Source organism: Brassica napus, chromosome C7 (genome assembly GCF_020379485.1).
Source record: "Brassica napus cultivar Da-Ae chromosome C7, Da-Ae, whole genome shotgun sequence".
Lineage (NCBI taxonomy): Eukaryota > Viridiplantae > Streptophyta > Magnoliopsida > Brassicales > Brassicaceae > Brassica > Brassica napus.
Window position 1 is genome coordinate 28,675,922 of NC_063450.1, and position 8,577 is coordinate 28,684,498.

Below are 8,577 nucleotides of genomic sequence, written 5' to 3' on the forward strand. Positions count from 1 at the left end.
CTATCATATTTTATAGTTCTTCCAATTACATGGCACTGCGACTCCAACGATACATACTTAATATTAGGTCCCAACTTGAATTTAAATAAAACAAGACCAATTTCTATATATATATATATATATATAGGTAGATCAAATTATGCTTTTCATTACATCTATAAAATTATAAATGTTACATACCAGAGTTTATAATAATATAAAGGTCTTCACTCTATATATGCTCTTCATCTCATCTATTATATTAAAATAGAAGTCATGACTTATTTCATGTGTGACTTTTTTTAATTTAGAATATCTTTTAATTTTTTTATTAAATGTATTTTATTAAAATTAATAACACATAAAATCTTTAAACTACTTAAATCATAATATCTTTTGATATTTTTTCATTTTAAATATATAATCTTTTGATATCTTTTCATTTTAAATATAAAAATATATATTTTAAAAAATCTAACAATTCTGTTTGAAAATATTTTAACAAAAAAATTCAAAAATATATGTAAATAATTTTAATAATTACGTAATTAGTTTTGAAATATTATCATACATTAATATATTCAGTTATCGTTTATAAAACTATGTGTATTCTATTAAAATAGAAGTCATGACTTATTTCATGTGTGATTTTTTTAATTTAGAATATCCTTTAATTTTTTTAGTAAATATATTTTATTAAAACTAATAACACATAGAATCTTTAAACTACTTTAATCATAATATCTTTTGATATCTTTTCATTTTAAATATAAAAATATATTTTTAAAAAAATCTAATAAATCTGTTTGAAAAGATTTTAACAAAAAAATTCAAAAATATATATAAATATTTTCACTAATTAAGTAATAAGTCATTAGATTTTCAAAAATATATCTTTTATAAAATAAATAATAAAATTATATCACATTCTTTTATTTATTATATAATCATAATCAATCGTATCAAAATAAAATTATTATATTGAGCTAAATATGGTAAAATTATATTAAATTAATAAATTTATATAATTTATTTTCATAATTATTAATATTAATTTACAAAATTTAATATGTTGGTAAGATGGGTGAATATTCATGTTAAAAATATAATACGACGACAGAACGATTTAACATTAGCAAACTATATAATACATGTATAAAGTTAATATTTTTAAATATACAATAATATATTATCTAAAATAAATAAAAATAAAAAATATTGCTAAAAACAATATTTAGCATAAATTAAATACAAAATAATTGTTTAATAACTAAATGCAAATACAATAAGATAAATATATAATAAGAAACAACAAATACATATGACAGTTTTAAATAATTGATTAACTACAACATATAAACTATAAAAATATTGAATTAGTGTATCTGAAATAGTTATATAAACATTTAAATATAAGGTTACCTTTTAAAAAATGTATACTACTAATGGTCTAAAATAGATATCTACGTATATAAAACTGAAACAAACATCTACGCGGTTGAGCGGGTCGAGATCTAGGATAACCTAAAACTATAGATGTGTCGTCTTTCTTTTTCTTAAACGAAATTGTGGGCATCAATGCCAAAACCCATGCTAAATTTACGATGTCTATACAAATTCGATGTTTATTTTGAATGTGTTTATAGGTGACATCCATAATTGAAATCTAAAGTAGGAGACTCAACTCCTAACTTAGACCTACGAAACAAATTCTAACAACCACTATCTGACGATTAATTATTGTTTTATGTATTTATTTCAGTGAGTTTGTATACATAATGTTTATTGTTTTTTTTTACGATCGATCATTTATGAGTTTTAGTTTTTTAACCATTTTATCTTGACATCAGTATTATTATTGCTCTTCAAAGTTATGCCGGTGGTTCATATTTACTATTTAGATAGAAATCTTACAAATGAAAACACATACACAGAGAAAGGAATTTGGAATTTAAGTATAAAGAATACGACCACATATTAATAATAAGACTCTAAAAAAAAAGTCGATCAAAGCACACAGGAAAAGCTGCAATGGCGGCGGAGATACGTGGTGGGTTTAGGATTAGTAACTATCCCTTTGATTATTGCTTTAAATTTTGTTTTTAATTTATATACTATAGTCAGCTATATGCCTATATCATTTGCTGAATTAATAAATATAGAGCTCAATTTTAAATATTGCATAACAATTATACGTTCGTTTCATAATGATTCCACATGATCATCACTGTCATCACCTCGATATCCCTTTCCCTTTCGAAGTCTTTTTTTTTTCTTAATTTACAGTCATACTCAACTCGATTCAATAATGCATTCGTGATCTTTTACGCAACTCCACGAATGTGCCTCGTGACAAAAATAATCTCAAATTATGATCGAAACAGTACAAGAAAGATTCAATGAGCACATATCAAATGCGATAGACATAAATCTACGTAACTATGTCCAAAACGTAACTACTCTAAAAGTATTATCGTTTAGAAACATGTTTCCTAACCTATATAGCACATTACAGTTAAGTTCATGAGTCATAACCATAACAGTCGATTTGTTTTTGGCGGCAGGAAAAATGAATTTCTACTAACCATATAGATATATATTTTTTTAAAAAACAGAATCTTAGTAGATATTGGTTAACTGGAGAAGAAAATAATGGTAATAGATCTTGTTAATAAAGCTGAAAAAGAGATAGGTGCGGTTTGGTTTGAAGAACAAAACTAAGGGAGAGAATCTGCAACGTGACATAACGAGAGAGTGGTCCTGCAAATTTCTCCTGAAACATAGGCCGTCGATTATTTTAGACATGAGCCCACTTAGAATAAAAGTGATTACCTTTCTGTCTTTTATTATTATTTTATAAATACACTATTTTCTTAGCTAAATGCGAAGGTGCTTCGCAAATCTTTCACCTTACCGGTGGAATATCATCTTCTTTTTTTTTTGACAAAGGGCTTACGGTGGAATATCATCTTTCTGCGCTAATCATAATATAAGGAACGTGATCAGACGGCTTGCTTTTTCCACAATATTCTCTAACTTTTTTCTGCTTTCTCATATTCTTTGGATTGGATTCGTATCTCTCGTTTCTTCTCTATCTCTTCATAGTTCTTCACTTCCAATCAATTGTTTACAATTAAAAAGTATAGTTTTCATCGAAGAGTATATTTACTAGATAATTTAATTGGCATATAAACATTTTTTTCTTTCTCAAAAAGTTTGTATTCCTAAGACCATTTCCGATATATTCCACTATTTTATTTTTAAAATAGAGAAATTCTAAAATATATATTTTTTTAATAGAGATGTTTTTCTTCAATGTATTTTTCTATTTTTGCTTCTAAAAAAATATTCTCAATAGATTCTATTTAAACTTTACAACAAATACATTTTATGTATGAAAGTTGATAAATTAACCCTATTTATTTTTAACTTTTACAAAAATTTCATAAAATTATTACTTTTTTAGACTAAAGTTTCTTTATAAAAACTATTATGTAAATAAAAAGTGTGATTTTAAGCTTATAAAAATTATATTTTCTTTAAAAAGTAACTATTTGGTTATAATTATAATAGTTTAAAAATTAAAAGATTATTTTGTAAATAAAAAAGTATGAATCGATAATAAAGGAATGCTATTTTTGTCTCTCTATATGTAAAGGAAAGAATAGTAATTTCTATTTAAAGAAAAAAATAGAGGTGGTTGAAACATTTTTTCTTCTATTATAGTATTTAGAGGTGCAAATAGCAATGGGTTGGAAAGCTTTTCGATGTTGTTTTCTATTATTGTGAATTATAATTAGTAATTATCAGTGCTGATTGCAAAGCTTTTTCGATGTTTCTGATGCATCGACAATTTTACGGACAAAAATAGTTCGGACAAACCTTTTTACCGTATTTCTGTGTGTTTAATGGACAAAAAATACTTTAATTTTGGTATTTTGTCGGAAAATATATTATTTTTTACGAGGTTCCACTTCATTGAAATTTTTTTCCAACTTTGTTATGTTCAAAAGTTTATGATGCCAATATTTCAATATTGGAGGTGATTGGTTGGACTGCAACTATACAAAATTTATTGTAGAACTTCGTCTATAAAATTTTTTATTTAGTTTTAAAAGATGTAGTCTTAAGATTTTCTACAGCTAAAAAATGGGAGTTTAGAAAATAAGATTTTTACGATCATTTTTTTTTTAGCTATAGCTTTAATTTTTGACTATAGTTTTAAAAACTAATATAAAGCATGATCGGTGATTTTTAGATAAAAAATTAAGTTAAAGTCATTTCCTGCATCCCAAAAAATACTTTTTCAAAAAAATCTAACACTAAATGAAGATGCTGAATTTCAAATATAAAAAGAAAATGTCCAGACAGTTCAAAAAAAAATATAAAAAGAAAATTTTACATACGTCAATAGGAGATTATCTCAGAGAACAAAATAGATGATCGTATACAGAAACAAATAATTGACAGATATCATTTTGTTATATAGTATAAATCAATAGTATCACTTACAAATATTTGTGTGTCGGGCGACTGCCTGGAACATTACTTTGGAATATTCACGAGTTTAATTGAAATCTTTTTTATTGTCCACATAGAAGAGTTGAAAATTGATTAAGCAATGACGAATTAGAGATAATCATAATCAAATGGCCATGATTAGTTGTAAACCTCTAGGGTATTTCCTTTAAATGCAATATAAAAAGTTAAAAAATGCCAAAATTGTACATCACGCTACGTAGGTAATGCCGTTGCTAAAAGACATAAAATGTCTGCTGATGTATTGGAGAAATTAAATACTTCTCAAAAATATTATTAATTTTTATTTATTTCTTCCTTATTTTAAGGGTCAACCAGCCTAATAAATAACATATAAAAAAATAACTTGGTCCAAAACACGTATACATCTTTTCTTTTCTTTTTTTTTTGCAAAATATAAAAAACAGGTATACATCGATATAAGCATTTTGTAGAACAAAAAATACTTTTTTTTTCTAGAACAAAAAATACTTCAATGCATGTATCTGGTTCGTATAGTTTATCATCCAACTTAGGAAAACCGACTTGTGGAAATTGAGGAGGCAGACTTATATATGATTTATCTGCAATTCTATTTTTTATTCAAATCGAAATCCAATCTAGCATGGATCTATCAGGTATAGTGTTTTAGCTTCGACTACCTTTAAGCAAATTTAGTTTATGTTTTAATTTCATATAATAAAGAAAAAAAATATTTCTAAAAATTATCCTATATATATATATATATATTTAGTTTATATGAAGTAATTTAAATCCTTACGTACCTCAAATATACCCTTTTAAACGTATACCTTAGAATTACTCAATCTTTTTTTTTTCTTACAACAAACATTTACACACTCATATTGACTCTTTAAACCAAATTAGTAATTCCGTAACCATGTGAACGACGAAAGATGGTTGTGTGCGAGCACTGCGTACTAAGCTATCCACCCGTAGGTTCTCCGTCCGAGGTACATGAACAATGTCTGAGTTGAGAAAACTTCTTTTTAGAAGCTTGATGTCATCCAGGTAACTCTCAAATGCTGGTCATTCTTCTGGTTCCGAAACCATCTTCACCAATTGAGAACAATCTATTGCAAACGTAACCTGGAACTATCTTAAATTCTTCATACATTCCATAGCCCAAATTAGTGCTTCCACCTCCGAATGAAGAGGTGAAAGACATGCCCTTACATTCCTTGCCCCTAATAAACCATCAAAACCCGGTAAAATGCTATACCATCCTTGCCCTGAAAATAAATCATTATCTTTCCATGAACCATCTATGAAGCACCATGTTGTGGGTCTGGTCTGTGCCGGATGCCCCCTCGTTTGATCATTGACTACATGTGCCTCAGCCCAAAGTGTTGATTCTAATTCTGCTATTTTAAGTGTGTCACTTGGTTCAATATCCAGACTGCAAAACACTTTGTTATTCCGATCTTTCCATATATATCATAATATCAATGCAAATTGGTGGTCATTCATCTTTTGATTGACTCTCCAAAAAAGATGATCCATGTTAGCAAACAAAGAACTAGTAGAAAAAAATATTAGGGTTCGATGGAATCATAGATACTGCCCACACTTGACGTGCTGGAGGACATTAAAAAAACACATGATTTATTGATTCCTCCGAATCTCCACATCGAGCACAACATATATCCCCTTGTATTCCTCTTGCTTTAAGATTTTTCATTACCGCTATACATCCTGAAAGGATCTGCTATAAAAAGTGTTTTATCTTCGGGGGACACTGCACTTTCTAGCAGGATGCTTTTAGTATATTCACTGTAGGACCATAAAAATCTGGTGGTTTTTCCTTATCAGGATAGACCCGTTCCACTTGATAACCTGATTGGACCGAGTATTTCCCATTGTTAGTGAAATGTCATTCATTCCTATCTTCCATCGAATTTCTACTTAATGGAATACTTTCAATAATTTTTACATTATTAGGATCCACCAAAGCCCTGATTGCCTATAAATTCCATGTTCGGGATTCCGAGTTAATGAGGAAATCCACTGTAAGGTTCGGGTAATTGTTTTGAAGGTTTTTGTTTGCTGGTCTCGGGCGAGTGGTACACACTTATTAAAACAAAATTTTATCCTTCGACCTAACCTTTTTTGTAAGTTTTTTAATTAAATACACAATTCTATTATATAGTTAAATTCATTCTTCTAATGGTGGAAAATAACATTACACTAGTAGATGTGTTTCCTAACAACGCAATAACTAATCTTGTGTCTAAACAATATAAAACATTATGTCTTACCTTTTTAATAAATTTTTATTTATCTTCTTTTAAATTATTTGATTTAAAGCTAATCAAATATTTTATAAAAAGTTGAAAATAAGTATAACTATTTTTACGGGTTTAGATACTACAAAAAAAATCATTTATATGGAATACTTTAAGTTAATAGATTTTTTTTGTATTTTCATAAATAAAAAACGTATTAGATTCTTATTCTTAAATTATTTTTATTATTAAGAACATATAATTATATATGCGAGATTATGCTTGGTTTGAGTTGACATCAAATAGTTATATACAAATAAAATGTTAGAATTAATAAATTAACATAAATATGTTTTATAATTAGAATTTTATCAAATAAGTATATATCAAAATTTAATCAACAAATTATAGATATTTTATTAAAGCTTGTAATAAAATGGGTTGAAATAATTTTTAAAAACCTAAATAATATTTTAGATAATTTTTCGTATTTAATATAAATATAATATAATATAATTATAATGTTTTAAAATACACTTTATTCGGAATGTAAGGGCATGTCTTTCACCTCTTCATTCGGAGGTGGATTCTTTGATTTGGGCAATGGAATGTATGAAGAATTTAAAACAGTTTCAGGTTACGTTTGCAACGGATTGTTTTCAATTGGTGAAGATGGTTTCGGAACCTGAAGAATGAACAGGATTTGAAAGTTATCCGGAAGATATTAAGCTTTTACAAAGAAGCTTCCTCAACTTAGACATCGTTCATGTACCTCGGACGGAGAGCCTACGGGCGGATAGCTTAGCACGTAGTGCTAGGAAACAACTGTCTTGAAGAGTTACCAATTTGGTTTACAGAGTCAATATGAGTCTGTGAATGTCTTGTTGTAAAAAAAAAAGTTTTAAAATACAGCAAATAAAAATATTGAAATATTACTTATCAAAAATTGTTAGAATCTATTAATATCCCCTATATATTAATTGAGAAGCATTTAAAAAATTAGAACCTTAATTTTGAATTAATTAAAAAAAAAACTTCAATCCTAGGTGGTACTTCTAAATGCCTTCTAAATTCTATTTCAAAAAATTCTAGAGCATCTAATATAAAATATAGTTTAAAATATTCTAACAGCATTATATAACCCAAAGTATAAGAAATGTGTATTCTTTCCTTAAATAAAAGTTACAGAATTACCTAATATGATTAACATATATATGACAATTAATGACTATGAATTATAAATATTTGATAACAATTTTTGCATCCTTCTTTATTTTTGTTTAATTTATATTATTAAAAATATTAAACAATCACATTAACCATATAATAAAAAAATAGATTTTTTTTCTTATATGTTATATTTTGATTTTTTTTTAAATGACTTTGAAATTACATAAATGAGGAAACTTTATATGTTATATTTAAAAAAATTTAAAACGACTTTAAATTATAAAAATAAGGAAACCTTATATATTTTATATTTCTTATATGTTAGATTTTTTTCTTATATGTTATATTTTGAATTTTTTAAAACGACTTTAAATTACAAAAATGTAAGTTTTTCTTAACCAAACAACTAAAAACATTAAAATAACATGTATCAATTCGATGGTTGATCTGAAACTTTTCAAAACCATATGGAAGATAAATGTCAAAATAATTCAACTGTGGAAAAAATACTGTTCAAATTTTTCAAAAATGTGTGCGGTGAAAAATAATAAAGTTTTTGTGTCATAATTTGTTTAATGTCCAATCTGATTAACTTATAATATATTAATCATAGTTTAGTTCCTCCATTTTTAATAAAAAAATGATCTGGTCCATTTAGGGGTGT